This window comes from Macadamia integrifolia, chromosome 1 (genome assembly GCF_013358625.1).
Source record: "Macadamia integrifolia cultivar HAES 741 chromosome 1, SCU_Mint_v3, whole genome shotgun sequence".
NCBI classification, from domain to species: domain Eukaryota; kingdom Viridiplantae; phylum Streptophyta; class Magnoliopsida; order Proteales; family Proteaceae; genus Macadamia; species Macadamia integrifolia.
Window position 1 is genome coordinate 8,750,597 of NC_056557.1, and position 5,470 is coordinate 8,756,066.

The following is a 5,470-nucleotide window of genomic DNA, read 5'->3' on the forward strand; positions in this document are numbered from 1 at the left end:
TAGATTACAGGTTTAAATTTATTACAAGTAAAGGTTTCGGTCATAATATCCTCTGTGGCAATTCTGATTGGGCCTAAACAATGCTACCATTAGAACCCAAAACTAGTAAACATAGGAAGGAAGTGAGGAGGAGGGGAGAGCGGATCAAATTTTCATACAAGAACTATTCTTGTATGGGGCTGTATCTGATCCATACAGATGAAATTCATCCAACAATCAATTCTGTGGTGGATTCCATCTATGTGGATCAACTTATACTCATAATAGAAGCTGTACGAGAATGGTTCTCATACTAGAACATTATCCACTTCCGGAGGGGGGGTGTGGGGGTGCCTCATGCCCTTGAACTGATGGTTGATGTTACTTCAAGTATGACTTATGAAGAAGCATATTCCAGTTTCAGATCCACTTGATTACAGAGGTTTGAAGTCTATAGAACACTATAAAACCAACCCATTGCAAGTGATTGTAACAAGAAAACAACAACTACTACTGCTAGCTAGTCTGAAAAAAAGTTGGTAGCAGCCATGGCTAGGGAACAACTACAGGTGCTTAAAGCACTTGATGTGGCTAAGACCCAGTTATACCACTTCACAGCAATTGTGATTGCTGGTATGGGTTTCTTCACAGACTCCTACGACCTCTTCTGCATTTCCCTCGTCACCAAATTGATAGGCCGTATTTATTACTACACACCTGGATCAGCCAGCCCTGGTTCATTACCCCCAAACGCAAACTCAGCCTCAATGGTGTCGCCCTTGTTGGCACCCTTGCCGGGCAGCTCTTTTTCGGGTGGCTGGGAGACAAGATGGGTCGAAAGAGTGCGTATGGTGTCACACTTATGCTCATGGTGGTCTGCTCCATTGCCTCTGGCTTATCCTTTGGTTCTACAGCCAAAGGAGTAGTGGCCACCTTATGTTTCTTCAGGTTCTGGTTAGGTTTTGGCATTGGAGGTGATTACCCATTATCAGCAACAATTATGTCTGAGTATGCTAACAAGAAGACCCGAGGAGCCTTCATCGCATCAGTGTTTGCTATGCAAGGGTTTGGTATCTTAGCCGGTGGAATCGTTACCCTCATTGTTTCTTCAGCATTCAAGGCCGCTTATCCTGCTCCGGCTTACCAACTTAACCATGTCACCTCTACTGTGCTCCAGGCCGACTTCGTCTGGAGAATAATCTTGATGGTGGGTGCCCTTCCTGCAGCACTTACTTACTATTGGCGTATGAAGATGCCTGAGACTGCTCGTTACACGGCCCTAGTCGCCCGGAATGCAAAAAAGGCGGCTGCGGATATGGTGACGGTGTAGCAAGTGGAGATGGAAGTGGAGCAAGACAAAGTGGAGAGGATGGCAATGGAGCCCTCCAACTCATTTGGGTTATTCTCAAAGGAATTCCTACGTCGACATGGGCTTCACTTAGTTGGAACCGCCACAACATGGTTCTTTGTAGACATTGCTTTTTACAGTCAGAGTCTGTTCCAGAAGGACATCTTCAGCTCAGTTGGTTGGATCCCTTCTGCAAGTACCATGAGTGCACTTCAAGAGACTTACATGATTGCGAGGGCACAAACCATCATAGCTCTTTGTGGTACCATTCCTGGTATTGGTTTACTGTGGCCTTCGTTGATTATATTGGTAGGTTTGTAATACAGTTGATGGGTTTCTTCTTCATGATGGTCTTCATGCTTGGTCTTGCCATTCCTTACAATTACTGGAAGACGAACCATGCTGGCTTCGTAGTCATGTATGCCTTCACCTTCTTCTTTGCCAATTTTGGGCCTAATGCGACAACCTTCGTGGTGCCTGCGGAAATATTCCCGGCAAGATTCAGGTCTACTTGCCATGGTATATCGGCAGCTTCTGGTAAGGCTGGGGCAATCGTTGGGGCATTCGGCTTCTTGTATGCCGTAGGATCACCGATCAAGGCCCTGGATGATGCAGGGTACACACCTGGTATCGGTGTGCAGAACTCGTTGTACGTGCTAGCTGCGACGGACTTCTTGGGCTTACTGTTTACGTTCTTGGTGCCTGATGCCAAGGGCAAATCTCTTGAGGAAATATCAGGTGATGAGGAGTCTGAAGAAAAAAACGGGATGGACGAGACTCTTCCTGCTTAATCCTTGACTAATTTCTTCTTCTTTTAGGTGAAACAAGAGTATCATTGTTTCGTGTGTGTTTGAGTTCTTGCTCGGCGGGTGTTGATTTTCTCGTCTTGTTCTGTAATTTTGTGTTGGTTGGACGAAGTCCCTCTATAATAAATAAATATGAGTGTGATGTAACTTGAGTCGAATTTTCATTCAACAATCAGTTTTTGTTGTTTTGTTAGTGGCTTTGTTAGTTTTGAAGAGCTCTGCATTCTTTCTGAATAAATATATAAATTATTCCATTAGGTTGGTAGGATTTAACATCTTGATCTAGAAAGCAAGGTAAGCCTTCCCATTACGTTGATTTTTTTCTCATATCCATACTATATTTAGGGGTCGTTGCTTGGTGCAATGGGCTCTTTCTGCTTGTGCAATGGTGCAGGTTCGAGTCCTGGGAACCAGTCTCTCCGTAAAGGGGGAAAGGTTGTCTACCTATATACCCTCTCAGAACCCTGTTTAAGTGCGGGAAGCCTTTGTGCACTGGGTAACGGCCTTTTTTTCTTATTTAGAGGAATTGGTTTTGGGTTTGCCCTAGTCTAAGGGGTTTTCCGAATCATACACATAGTTAGATGAGACTAAAATTTTGTGGATGATTTACTATAAGATCCTATGTTGACATGTTTTTTAGGCAGAGGGATTTTGCTAAGGGACAAAATAAAAAGGATCAAAAGGTCAAGACTAGCCTCTCTTTCATATGCCTCATTCCCAAGGTGTAAGATGCCCCTTTGATTTTCACCTATGGCGCAAGTAATAATTTCTTTTGGTTTGATTTCAAGATTTTTTTCATATTGAGATTTGCTTAAAAGATAAGATAAATATTTATTGGGATAATTGTTTGAGTGACATCTCTATATATAGGTGTTTTTAGAACACGTAACTTGCTTTTTCTTATCTCTTATCTTATTTTCAAATTTTCTTTAAGTGAAATGTAAAAGTGAATTTTCAAAAATTGAAAAAAAAAAAAAAAAAAAAAAAAAAAAGCTCATTAATTCATTTTCAAGAATTGTTGCATTGCATACATTTTTATACATATGTGAAATGATAGATTTTACATTCTCTGAAAAGATAAGATGTATCAAAATAAGAGAGCAAAGAAATAAGATTATAAAGGGGAAGTGCAATTCATGCATGTGCAGGAGGAGGCCCAATGGAAGCGCATGAGGAAGCATCCACAAAGAAATCATTTTTCATTTCATAGGAGGCAGGCTAGTCAATTTGCCCCATGTGTCTGGGCGTAGAGGCTACAGTCCCCCCACCCCTAACAAAAAAAATTTTCACAATTATAAATTAGGTACAAAATTTTCTGTCCATGAGAGGCCTATGGCACATGGACGTACAATGACCACCATGCCCCTCTCTGGGGGTGTACATCCCCATGTGTGGACGTAGGAGCCTCTCACAGACAAAACACTAGCCCTTATTTGACACATCAAAAGTGTGGACATGAAATTCCATACTTCAAAAACAAAAATTTGAAAGTGCCTGAGGTAGAGAATACGATGGACTAGATTGAGGTTTTTGTTTTATTTATTATAAAAAAAATGGGGGGGGGGGTATGGTTGTCATCTTTTTCTAGGTAGAATGGTGGGTGTCATCTTGGGGAGGAAGAAGAGAGTGATGTGGTTGACTAATTGGTATCTGCAATCCATGTTCAGGGAATTATCTTCTTACTTGAATCATTAAATTAACTATTCAACCCAAGGGGGTAGCGCAATTGGTGAGCAACGAACTTAGTACGAGTTGTAAACTCGGGCGTCCTGAGTTCGACTCCCACTAGGCACACATTGGGCCACTCACATAGGGGTGTTTAGTGCTCTTCACTGTTTTCAATAAAAGTTGAATGGTTTTCAATCAACCTCAGTATGACCCAGTCCATGCGGTTTGGGGTCAGTATGGCCCTGCGGGACTACTCAAGCCAAAGGCTTCGACTCCCACTAGGCACACCTTGGGCCACTCACACTGGGGTGTTTAGTGCTCTTCACTGCTTTCAATGAAAGTTGAATGGTTCTCATTCAACCCCGGTATGACCCGGTCCATGCGGTTTGGTGTCAGTATGGGCCCGCGGGACTACTCAAGCCAAAGGCTTGGATACTCGTTGTTAGCAATAAAAATAAATAAATAAATGTTGGTCACAAGTTTGAAATTTGGAAGCAACCTCTCCTACAAAGTAGGGGTAAGACTGTGCACATTTTCCCCTCCTAGACCCTGTAGTAGCGGGATCCTCGTGCACTGGGTTGTCTTTTTGTAATTATGTTGTGTAATGATTACAAAGTTTTTTACGAGGGTTGAAAATTTCACTTCCCTTCTCTTCAATTTCTCTTACAACCCAACGAAGCCTTGATTGTTCATTGTTTGAGATTTAAAATGTAACCGCAAGCGTACGGATCAGTGTAGCTACGGGTCGAACACAGGGAGAGCAGCCACTTTATTTTTTATTTCTTTTAATAATGCGAAAGTGAACTGATTAATGGTTGTGATCTAATTCTAATTACCGTCCTAAAAATAACGTCCTAACCATTCGTCATCTAAGAATTTAAAGACGCAAGCCACGCAATTAAAATTAAATAAATAAATAACTGAAAATAAACAACCCACGCAATTAAAAAAAAATAAATAAATAAAGGAAAAAAAATGCTGAAATAAAAATAAAGTAAAAGAAAGGGGATAAAGCTAGAGAGAGACTCACAAGTAGGTTTCTCTACTTAGCCCGAGGGATGCATCATAATATGAGCTTCCCTACTTGACCAGAGAGTCACTCTTACAAGGCTTACTCTACTTGGCTTTAGGGAAAGGGAGACAATTAAAATAAAAGCAATAAATTGATGGTTCTATGGCTAGGAGGGGCAAAGCCAACACATACACTAGCCATGAACCTTGGGGGAAAGGGATAGCAATAATGTAACGACTGAAAATAAAAATCCTAAATTAAGAAAGAAATGGTAGTCAGAAGAGGGAATGAGAGGGGGGAGAGAAGACTACTGAAGGAGCCTACTTACTTGAATCAATGCTTGAACTTGAAAAAAAATTGCTCCACGGCTCGTGATCTTGTCACCTAGATCTAAGCCTAGAACTATAACTTAAAAAATTACAACTCAATTGCATAAATCATAAACATAAAAAGAACTGAATAAAAATAAAAGAGTACTTGCATTAATTGAAATAAAAAAAACTATTACAAAAGTGATTAAAGCAAAAATAGAGAAGAACTAAAACTAAAGAGAGGAAGAGGAAGAGAGAGAGCAACTAAAGAAAACTAGAAGAAGAATGAATTGTGTCTCCTCCTCTTACATGAGTTGTATTTATAGGGAATGGAGAGGTAGGGTAA

At 41.0% G+C, this 5,470-nt stretch overlaps 1 pseudogene; it reads left to right on the plus strand.

Moving 5' to 3' along the window:
* The first annotated feature begins 527 nt into the window (after positions 1-527).
* Positions 528-2,118, plus strand: LOC122058789 (annotated as a pseudogene).
* Positions 2,119-5,470: the final 3,352 nt, after the last annotated feature.